Here is a 10,174-nt window from a genome sequence, read left to right on the forward strand (position 1 = left end):
TGACCGTCTGTGCTCTGAGTTGTTCTCATTATTTATATTTCTGTAACAGAGCAAAGTGCATATCAGTCATGGGACATTTAACACAATTGGCTATATTTAGGTAACTGAATTTAATCAAAGGTCATCCACTTGATGGTTTTACGCAAATGCAAACAGGTGAAGATCCAGGCCAGATTCCCTTGCTAACAAGTTCAAACATAATGAACAGGATAAGATTCAGATAAGGATTCTGGTTTTTTTCATGTCTATGTTCTCAGCTGCATAGGTTAGATATTTTAGAGGTCTTTCTGAAGTTCCACTGATGTGTGAATTCAATAGCTATGCAGTGTCCTTTTTACATTTGCTTTTAAAAAACAATTTTACATTGCCTCTCCACGAACATGTGCCCAAGGCATCTTGCACCAATACCAAATTCAATTAATAAAAACAAGGAGATCTAAAATGGAATTTAAACCATGCAAATCAACTAAAACTACTCAAAAGAGCAGCAAGCAGTGAAAGCCACAATGTATCTGAAAAACAGCAAATTGTGATCTGGGATGCAGGAGCAAAACCACAAACCACTCAATTAAAAGCCTGCTGAAAAAGGACCAACCTGTATTTTTAAAAATTTACTTATTTATTAAAACATATTTATATAGGGTTGCCAGACCCCCAGTCAGGGCAGGGGATCCCAGTTTCAGGGGCTCCAATCTGCCGTCCAAGCAGCCCCCTCCTGTGTTGACATCATCGGTGTGATGTCACATGGATGATATTTATACCAGATTTATATTTTACCAGATTTCTTCATCAAATAATGGACATCAAACAGTTTATGGATAAATGTATCATAAACAGTAGAATCCCCACAGTAAACACTACAAAATAGAGACCATTGGCAATAATTTGATAGCCATACCTTTTCAGTATTAATTTTTAGTTGACATCATAGCAGTTCAATTCACTTTGTAGGCCTTATCTGAAAGCTCCCAAGAAGAGCAGTGCCCTTTTATGCCTTATAAAACTGCAGCAAGGATGGGGCAGCTCTGTCTTCCTAACCCAGCCCTCTTGAGTTCTGCCAGATACCATTGATGTTTGTGGGTAAGGTACTTACATTCTCTTTGGGAAGTATTAAGGAAGGACTGCCTGCATTAGAAATGTGGATTGAGAAAAGGGACTCTCTCTGTGTTAGAGGGCAAATTCATTCATTCATTTAGGACATTTGTATACCCCACCTTTCTCCCTATTGCATAACGGAGCAACAACAAACACCCAGATTAGTTTAACTTAATGGTTTATTAATTAAAACTGGGATTTCAGAGTAGAGAACTTTGCTTGAAAAAAGGAGATATAATAACACTTTACTAATAGCTGTTTTTAGTTCACTAGACCTGGGATTGTCCTGACCTAATTCTGAGCAGTTGTGCAGTTCAGCACCTTTGGAGGTTACTGGCAGGGAAGTAAAACTGTATTCTTCTTACTCTCCTGTTTCCCTGAGGCCATCTGGGTGAGCCTCTTAAAGAGGCACTACCCAGCACTCCCAACACAGTCCATTCATAACACAGTAGGTAAAAACAAATTATTTCAAAAATACTTATTTTGGAAATTTATATAATTAATTCAAACACATACGTAAAAACAGGTAATTAACAGCAACTAAAATGGTTAAAATGGTGAATTAAAACAGTTTAGCCAGACCTGGTTCATAAGCTCTTGTAAATAATTATTTCTTGGCATCAGAGTTCCTTTCCAAGAGTTTAAAAAATAATTTGAGTTCACCTACAAAAAAAGAGAAAAGGCTCAGAGAGGACTAAAAGGAAGTAAAAGCAGCTGCAGTTTAGGTACTGTGTCATGTATTTGAATCCCTGCCATAAACGTGCAACAGGCAATGTGGGAACTGAAACTGCAGGGGGGAAAGACAGGAAAATGCAGATAGCAGAAGCAGGTAAGCTGAAGTACCAGTTTAAGAATCTGGCAGAGAATGCTCAACTGCACAATGAGACCAAGGTTTTCAAACAAGATGTGCGCCAATTACAAGAATCAGGGACTGAACACAAATGTAATACAGAGGAATCACAGGAAAAGTACAAAAATGCCAAACTGAAACCACTAGCCTAAAAATAAATTTAAAAATTGCCAACAGAACAAGGCACTCCTGCTGACCAGGGGTCTTTTCGTAGAAAAAGAGCTGCAGGAGCTCATTAGCATAACTCATTAGCATATGCCACACCCCCTGACATCATCGGAACTGTGTCAGAAGGCAACATCCACCACTCAGGCTCCACCCCAAAAATCTTCAGATATTTCCCAACTCAGAGCTGGCGAGCCCCGTGGTCTTTCTCCGTGGTCTCTCATTCCAGTTCCAGAACACTCCTGCTACACCCTGGGGCTGTCATTCCACTCTTGGGCCTGTCATTCCAGTCCCTGAACACTCCTGCTCCACCCTGGGGCTGTCATTCCACTCTGTGGCCTGTCATCCCAGGTCCAGAACACTCCTGCTTCACCTTGGGGCTGTCATTCCACTCCTTGGTCTCTCATTCCAGTCCCTGAACACTCCTGCTTCACCCTGGGGCTGTCATTCCACTCCGTGGTCTCTCATTCCAGATCCAGAACACTCCTGCTACACCTTGGGGCTGTCATTCCACTCTGTGGCCTGTCATCCCAGCCCCAGAACACTCCTGTTTCACCTTGGGGCTGTCATTCCACTCCTTGGTCTCTCATTCCAGTCCCTGAACACTCCTGCTACACCCTGGGTCTGTCATTCCACTCAGTGGGCTCTCAATTCCAGTCCCAGAACACTTCTGTTACTCCTAGGGGCTGTCAATTTACTCCATGGGCTCTCATTCCATTATGCCCGTACAAGGGTTTGTGCCATCACTCCAGCAGCATGTGGCTGCAGTGCAGCTATGCCAGTGGAATCTGTACTGTGACCTGCACTGGTGTAAACACCCGTTACTCTGGTGTAACTTGAAGTTATGCTGGTGTGGGTCAGTCGGCTCCCTGTGTAGATTCTTCCCACACCCTTAGAATTGTGCTGTTAGTGTAGGAAGGAGGGATTCATTCTAGGTATTCCAAAAACATGCAATGATTCATCATGGGTAGCTATAGTTAATAGAATCTCTGTGCAAGACTGATGGGGAAGAAAGAAGACCACACCAAGGTGCATATGCAAGCTCAGCAAGAAACCAGACCAAACCTGCTTGACACAGTGCTAATAAAGGATTCACCCTGCAACAATGCTCAGTCATCAGAATTCCATATATCAATACCAGAGCTGCCAGTTTAACAAAGGTACTTAAATTTAATGGAATTTAACAAATTACAGTTAATAGAATTTAATAGATTAATTAAATTCAATGGTTTATATAAAATCCATTAAATAGTTCAAAAATGGAGAATTGATGAGCTAAAAACTCTTTAGCTGGCTGATAACGATTAACGAAAAATCTGGAAGATTTTTTTCAGAGTGAAATCTGATTATACTTATGTATCAGGGATGAATTCCCTCTAATTTACTAGTTGACCATGAAAAACTGAACATGCCTGTTCCTGGATGAAGAAAATCTGGCAGGTGCAAGAGACAAGAATTCTTTCTTCTGTCCAACTATTACAAGTTTATGAGGCTCTGCCCTTCTTTTACTTGCTCACCCTACAAACAAGTACAGCAAGATATATAATCAGGAAAGACTGACTCTCAGCCATGAGCTGGCATGCCATTTGTGCCTCAGTGGGTGGGGGGAAGCAAGGATGACACTGGGCAAATGGCCTAGCATTTACTGTAAGCAGGGTAACTAACAAGTGGCTTCCTGCAGCCCACCCCTGGGGGGGGGGAATAGCCCATCATGGGGGAGGCAGACCTGGAGCCACAGGCTTCTCTTTGATCCATGGCTCAGGTAGAAAAGGGACTTGGTGACGGTGATGTGCAAAGTGTGGTTCTCATCCTTTGGTATACCTGCCGAGGGCTGCTGGTTAACAGGCCTCTGATTGGCCTTCCCCACCACAAAGTACATATATAAACTTGTGGCCGATTCTTCCCAGCACACATTTGTGTCGTCCTTCTCTCCCTTCCCCACAGGCCCATAACTACAGTGGAGCATTTCGTGAGTGGACCTCCCAACTTTGGAGCTGCACATGGAATAGCTTGAGCACTCAGACAGCTTGACACAGATGGAGATTCCTTACCTAGAGTTTGTCACTGAAGCTGAATGGTTAAAACCACTTACCTCCTCATCCCTTGCATGAATCTGATTGGAAGGAAGAAATGACATTGCCTGGGGAATCAGGAGAATCAAAGAACAACAAGAATGCTGCTGCTGCTAATGGTAAGCACCTAAACACAAAAAACATAGATTTTTTTGAGGGGGAGATTTTCATAATGCCTAAGAATAACAAGATTGTTTTCCTGTTCTAGAAAATTATGGTAACAACTCCAAACAGTTATTTTTGTGTATATTTTTAGGCTGGGAATTTTGGAATGCATACTCCTAGTTCAGTGGTTAGAATGTTGATCAGGTTTGTAGTCCTGCTCAGTTACTGTGCTGACTATCCAGTTTCAACATCAATTTTAATGTTATAAATCTTTTTTCATATTCTCCCAAGGTATACATGGTATTGTTGAACTATCACAGTATATATCTTGTCAGTACCAGAATTACTGTATCAGGAGTACCACACAATTGGGCTAGAAAGGAGAAAGATTAATTTCTTATAATATTATTGGTGCTTAGGTCCTTGATGATTCTGAACTTATAGTTAAACAGAAGAACAGGCAGGCAAGCTGAGAGGCCCTCAGCCATTAGGTTTCAGACAGTCTAGTGAAAAAGCCATGTTTCAGGGAAAATCCACACTAAAGAACTCTCATGGAACTTGAGGCTGGTTCATAAATACATGTTTATCACGATTTGACATTAGCCTTTAGTGAATAACATATATGATGGCAAAACTACATCTAAAAGTACCCTTAGACTATCCAGTGTGTTTTCTAATGACAAAGCTGCCACATCTACAATAAGTAGCACAAAAGGCAAGTGAAATACACCAAATGGTTGTATGTGGTACCAGACAAATGGTTTCTGTCTCATGTCACCTCACTCTCAGAACACGGAAGGTTAACCAAGTGAATGAAAAATACTCGATGGACTTGAACTGGCTGAAAAACCATATTACTCTGAAATAGTTTGAACAATTTATCCTAGGTGGACTAGTCCTCATTCTTCCTAGAATTGCAGTGCAATTGAGTTACACCCTTCTAAGCCCATTTATGTCAATGGATTTAGAAGGGGATAATTCTGTTTTGGATTATATGGTTGATCTAGCAAACCTATATATGTTGGAAGTACTGATTTTTTGGAAAAGTGTCTGCCTTAGATGGCACTTCTGAATTCCATTGTGATTCTTTTCTAAATCATCCACTGGTATTAGCATCCACAAATACAAAACTCCATTAAGAAAACAAGGCCACTCTCGCAGACAATTGTTTAATCCTTGATATATAAAAGAAATGTAGTATTAAATTTTTCCACCCTTGATGTTTCTCAGAATGTTTCATATTGGGTTAGATCCAGACTAAAATTTCAGTTCACACAAGGCATTTCTATCTGAAACAGGATGCTCCCCCACCCCTCACAGCACACTGATTCCCCCCAAAAATGTTGCTTCTAAGGAACAGGTGACCCTTAGGAATGGCATAAGAGTCAAATCAGGGATATGCTGCAGAAACAGGGAATTGGTAGAAATTACCCCACCCCATCCATTGGCATAAAATTTTGTCTGGATACAAACCGTTGTAATCTCCTTTATGGGTATACACAAACAAAAAAAGAAATACAAATTGAAAAACCTTGACAGAAAGCAGTTGGTGCAAGTATGAGGAGGAACAATTATTAAGTAAGGTGGAATCAAAACCCTACTGAAATCTAACATACACGTGTGGCTATGAACTTCCTTGGTCCCCCAGAGCAAAAGCAATTCTAGCAGAACATGGTCACTTCCCTCTAAGATCCGCACCACCTTCACCCCATCTACCATCTCTTGCCTGTTGGTCAATATTAAGTCGAATATGGCTGAACCCCTTATAGCTTCCTCCACTATTTGATGAAGGCAGTTGTTGGCCAGACAGGTCAGGAACATGTGTGACTGTGGATGCTTTATAGAGTTTGTCTCCCAGCACACATCAGGGTCATGTTGTTTGGATACCCTGTCAAACTGTTCAAGGAGCACAGCATCCACCTTCTCATCCTGGTCAGGAGGTCTGTAGCAGATTCCAACCACAATACTCTTTGTCTCTTCTTCCCTTATCCTCACCCAGATATTTTCCAGTGGTCTGTCACCCTCCTCCTCCAGTATTTCCTGACAAACTGTCTCCTTGCATACAGCACCACTCCTCCTCCTCTTCAGTCCTTTTGGTTTTTCTTGAACAACTCATATCCATCCACTACTACATTCCAGTCTTGGGAATCAACCCACCAAGTCTCTGTAATGCCTACTAAATCATATCATTCTGTCTGCATTAGAAGCTCAAGCTCTTCCTTCTTATTGCCCACACTCTCGGCACTGGTACAGACACCTGAAGCCCCACACCTTTGGCTCCATTAGACCTGGCCCTCCCAGGTGGGCCTCTGTTGTTTGCTCTCTTTCATTTTAATCGCTATGTTGGTCGCCTCCTTCCCCTTGTGGTGTCAGTTTAAAGCCCTCTTCATGAATCTCCCCAGGTTTCTGCCAAACACATTCTTCACCTTGACTGGTGAAGTCCATCGCGTGCTAGTAGGTTGTTGTCCAGAAAACCTAGCCCATGGTCCCAGAATACAAATCACTCCAGATACTTCTGTGTTACTAATTGCCAGTCTCAGAGGAGCAGTTGTGTTAGCCTACTGTAGCCAAAATAAGAAAAGAGTTCAGTGGCACTTTATTGAATAACACATTTATTATGGCATAAGTTTTTTTGAGTTAGAGCTCACCTAATCAGATACATGAAACATTGCATACAGTTGGCAGAGAGCTGCAAAGAGAGGTCAGAAGACCTAGTTTCCCAGGACATAGGTGTGCTACATTATATTATCAAAGGAGATGTTTATATTTATTATGGGGCTTAAAAAAGGACTTTGGTGAGAGATTGGATTGGGTCCACTTGTGCATCAACAACACACCTCAGCTGCTTTTTTATAACTGAACATTCTCTGTCAAACCAATTCTTATTAGCACACTCTTAGATACTTTTGTACTCTTAACAAAAAACAGCCTAAAAGTTTTAGTGTAACCGCCGTGAATTCTCAAGGCAATATTAGTATTTTAGGCTACAAGAATCCTTTCCCTAAATCCAAGGTATGGCTCATCACTCATTGCATTTCTTATTGAAGAGCAAAACAAGACCCAGACATGTTACCGTCAATGGCCTGCCTTGTTGTTTGGGGAAATTAGCTAGGCAGCAAGCAAGGCCAGAGGGGTAAAAGGGACCTGTACACCTGTCTATACCAAGGTCCAATACAGTAGGAAGACTCCAAATTTGAAGACTGAATTAAATAGTTTTTATTAAAGTATTTCCCTAATTACAAGCACACTAAACATTGAAAAAGACCAAGCAATACAGAACTAAGAAAGCAGAGGTGATTGATAGCAAATAGAGGGGTCAGTTACAGGGTGATACAAGCTGTCCAGATGTGCAGGGAGATGAGATTATGGTGTTATGCCAACTTCTCCAGGAAATTCCTGGAGACCCAATCCCAAGTTATCTACCAAGGGCAAAAGGGGGCAATGCCTGAGTTCTAAACCAATCTATACAGAACAATGCAGACCAATGGGAGGTCTTGAGGGGCTTGCCCCAGGTGAAGACAAAAGATTACCTGGGCCAATCTGTGTCCCAGAGTGTGTGGCATCAGGACAAGCCACACCTAGATGCAACCAATGAAGTTCCAGAGGGGCAGAGTCTGGTTTAACAATAGCCTCGATGGGATTGAGCCAGGTGCTGGATGGTTGGCTGTGAGTGTCCACTGTGGAACAAAAGAGTGGCCTGGTGTTTCCCTGGACCCAGACAAAAGGTGGGAGATGGGCTCCTGATCAGCATTAGGAATGATCACTAATAATTTGAATGTTTGATTAGTTATCTCAGTATCCTGAGGGACAGGGCAGGAAGGACAGGTGTTGAGACAAAGGATTTATAGGAATCACAAAAAGGGCTAGGTGAAGTTCTGGAGAAAGCAGGGCTATTCACCAGGTGGCCTCTGAATAGCTTTAGAAATGCAGATACTACACCTGGAGGAACCTTCCTTCATTGTCGCTGCTGGAGGAGGGGAGGTTGAAGATTGCCTTGAAGGACTGCCTTGTATGAAAACCTGAAAATGGAAACCCTCCTCCCAGAGCTGTGGCTAGCTCTGTGTTTCAGGCCAGGAGTGCCTTCCTTTGCCCCAACTTTGTGGGTCTCTGGTTCAGGTCAGGAGTGGGGTGCCCCTGGTGTTAAGGCTACCCACGCGTAAGGCAGCACCTCTGAGCTACAGACAAATCAGTAACCAATCCACATAGTGGGCGTGAATCACAGTTTTTGATAAGCTTGCAAAGTAAATGAATCTATATAGTACACATAAACCTGTAAGGAGGAATGATTACTTTTTGTAATAAGCTAACTATCCCTATTATAGTAGTACACATAAACATGCAAGGAGGAAAGATTGTAATAAGCTAACTATCCCTATTTAGTTCAATAGATCAAATCCGCACACAAATTCCAACTCACAGCTTCTTGTTGGTCTCACTGTGAAAACAGATTTTCTTTTGTTTATTGGGACATCCTTAATATATTTATGACAATATTTGTACCCCACTTTTCCTTATGGCTCAACAGCTTACAATTCCATTTTTTTAAAAAAAATACAAAATGCATCTTCCACAAGAAAATGTCTACAGCGTGAGCATGTACGGGCTCAATAGAAGAGCAATGTGTATGTGTAAAGTGCCCCTCAAGTCACAGCAGACTTATGGCGGCCCCAGCGAGGGGCTTTCAAGGCAAGTGAGAAGCAGAGGTGGTTTGCCATTGGCTTCCTCTGTAGAGGCTTCCTTAGTGGTCTCCCTTCCAAGTACTGACCCTGCTTAGCTTCTGAGATCTGACATAGATTGAGCTATCCCATGCCACTTTCCCTCTCAGAAGAGCAATAAAAAAGAAAAATGTCTACAGCCTGAACTGCTCCTTAGAAAGTTCTAAAGATGGCATCCCCATACCTCCTTAGACCTCCTATTCTACAAGGCAGGAAGCCGTTACAAAAAAGGAATGGGTCCTAGTAGATGCCAAATGGGCAACCCTAAGTGGGGGAACAACTAGAAGGCAGCAGTGAGGAGTGGTATTTGGCTCATGGGGACATGTGGTAAGGAGGAAGAACTCTCCTTGTTTGCTTATATATGTTTGCTGAGATGTTTTATGCACAGCCGATCACTCTTCCACTCTTGGCAGGTCAGAAGGACTAATTTCATAATATGGATTTCCAGCCAGACATTGTTCTTCTATTCTTCATCTGAACATTAACTGGACTGCACAGTCCAGCTTGTATTGTTCTGCCCCAGAGATTTACATCTATGGTGACTGTGAACATGATAGATATCAAAAAGACTTTCCACATCAGTATTAAATTTTCTAGCCCCCAATCTGGCTTCTTATTTATCTTAAAACGGAATGCTTGGAACAAAGGTGAATGCAGCACGTAATGACAAGACCCCAACCCTTTGACGTTATTACAATTTTGACATGCAAACCACACACAAGGGGAGATCACGCTACATGCAATCCTCCTGGTACCCATGGCCAACATTTTCTGTGACTAGGTAAATGTCTTATTTTCTAGTTGCATTAAGCATGAATGTGTACTCACACCAAATCTGGGTTCCTGATCACATATACCACAGCTAGAAAATACATGTGTTTTTTCTACTCACACAAAATGGCAACTGCACATCTGAGAAAGTTTGCAGCTAGCATGATCTCCACTTATGCATTGTGCAAAACTGTAACAATTGGAAAGAAGTAGGCCACAAATATGTCGTTTGGGTTAAAGAGCTGCTAATTCTGCAGTCTTGTTTTTTTCTCTTCTTGGCCTGGAACATAATAATTTGATGGGTAGTACTTCAGGATAATCAGGATATGAGTAAATTAGGTTTAATTTTTCTCCACACAAATCCAAGGACTTTGAGACAGACTAGGGTAGTTTGAGTAATT

This window comes from Gekko japonicus, unplaced genomic scaffold (assembly GCF_001447785.1).
Source record: "Gekko japonicus isolate JY-2015 unplaced genomic scaffold, Gekko_japonicus_V1.1 scaffold303, whole genome shotgun sequence".
In the NCBI taxonomy this organism is placed as follows: domain Eukaryota; kingdom Metazoa; phylum Chordata; class Lepidosauria; order Squamata; family Gekkonidae; genus Gekko; species Gekko japonicus.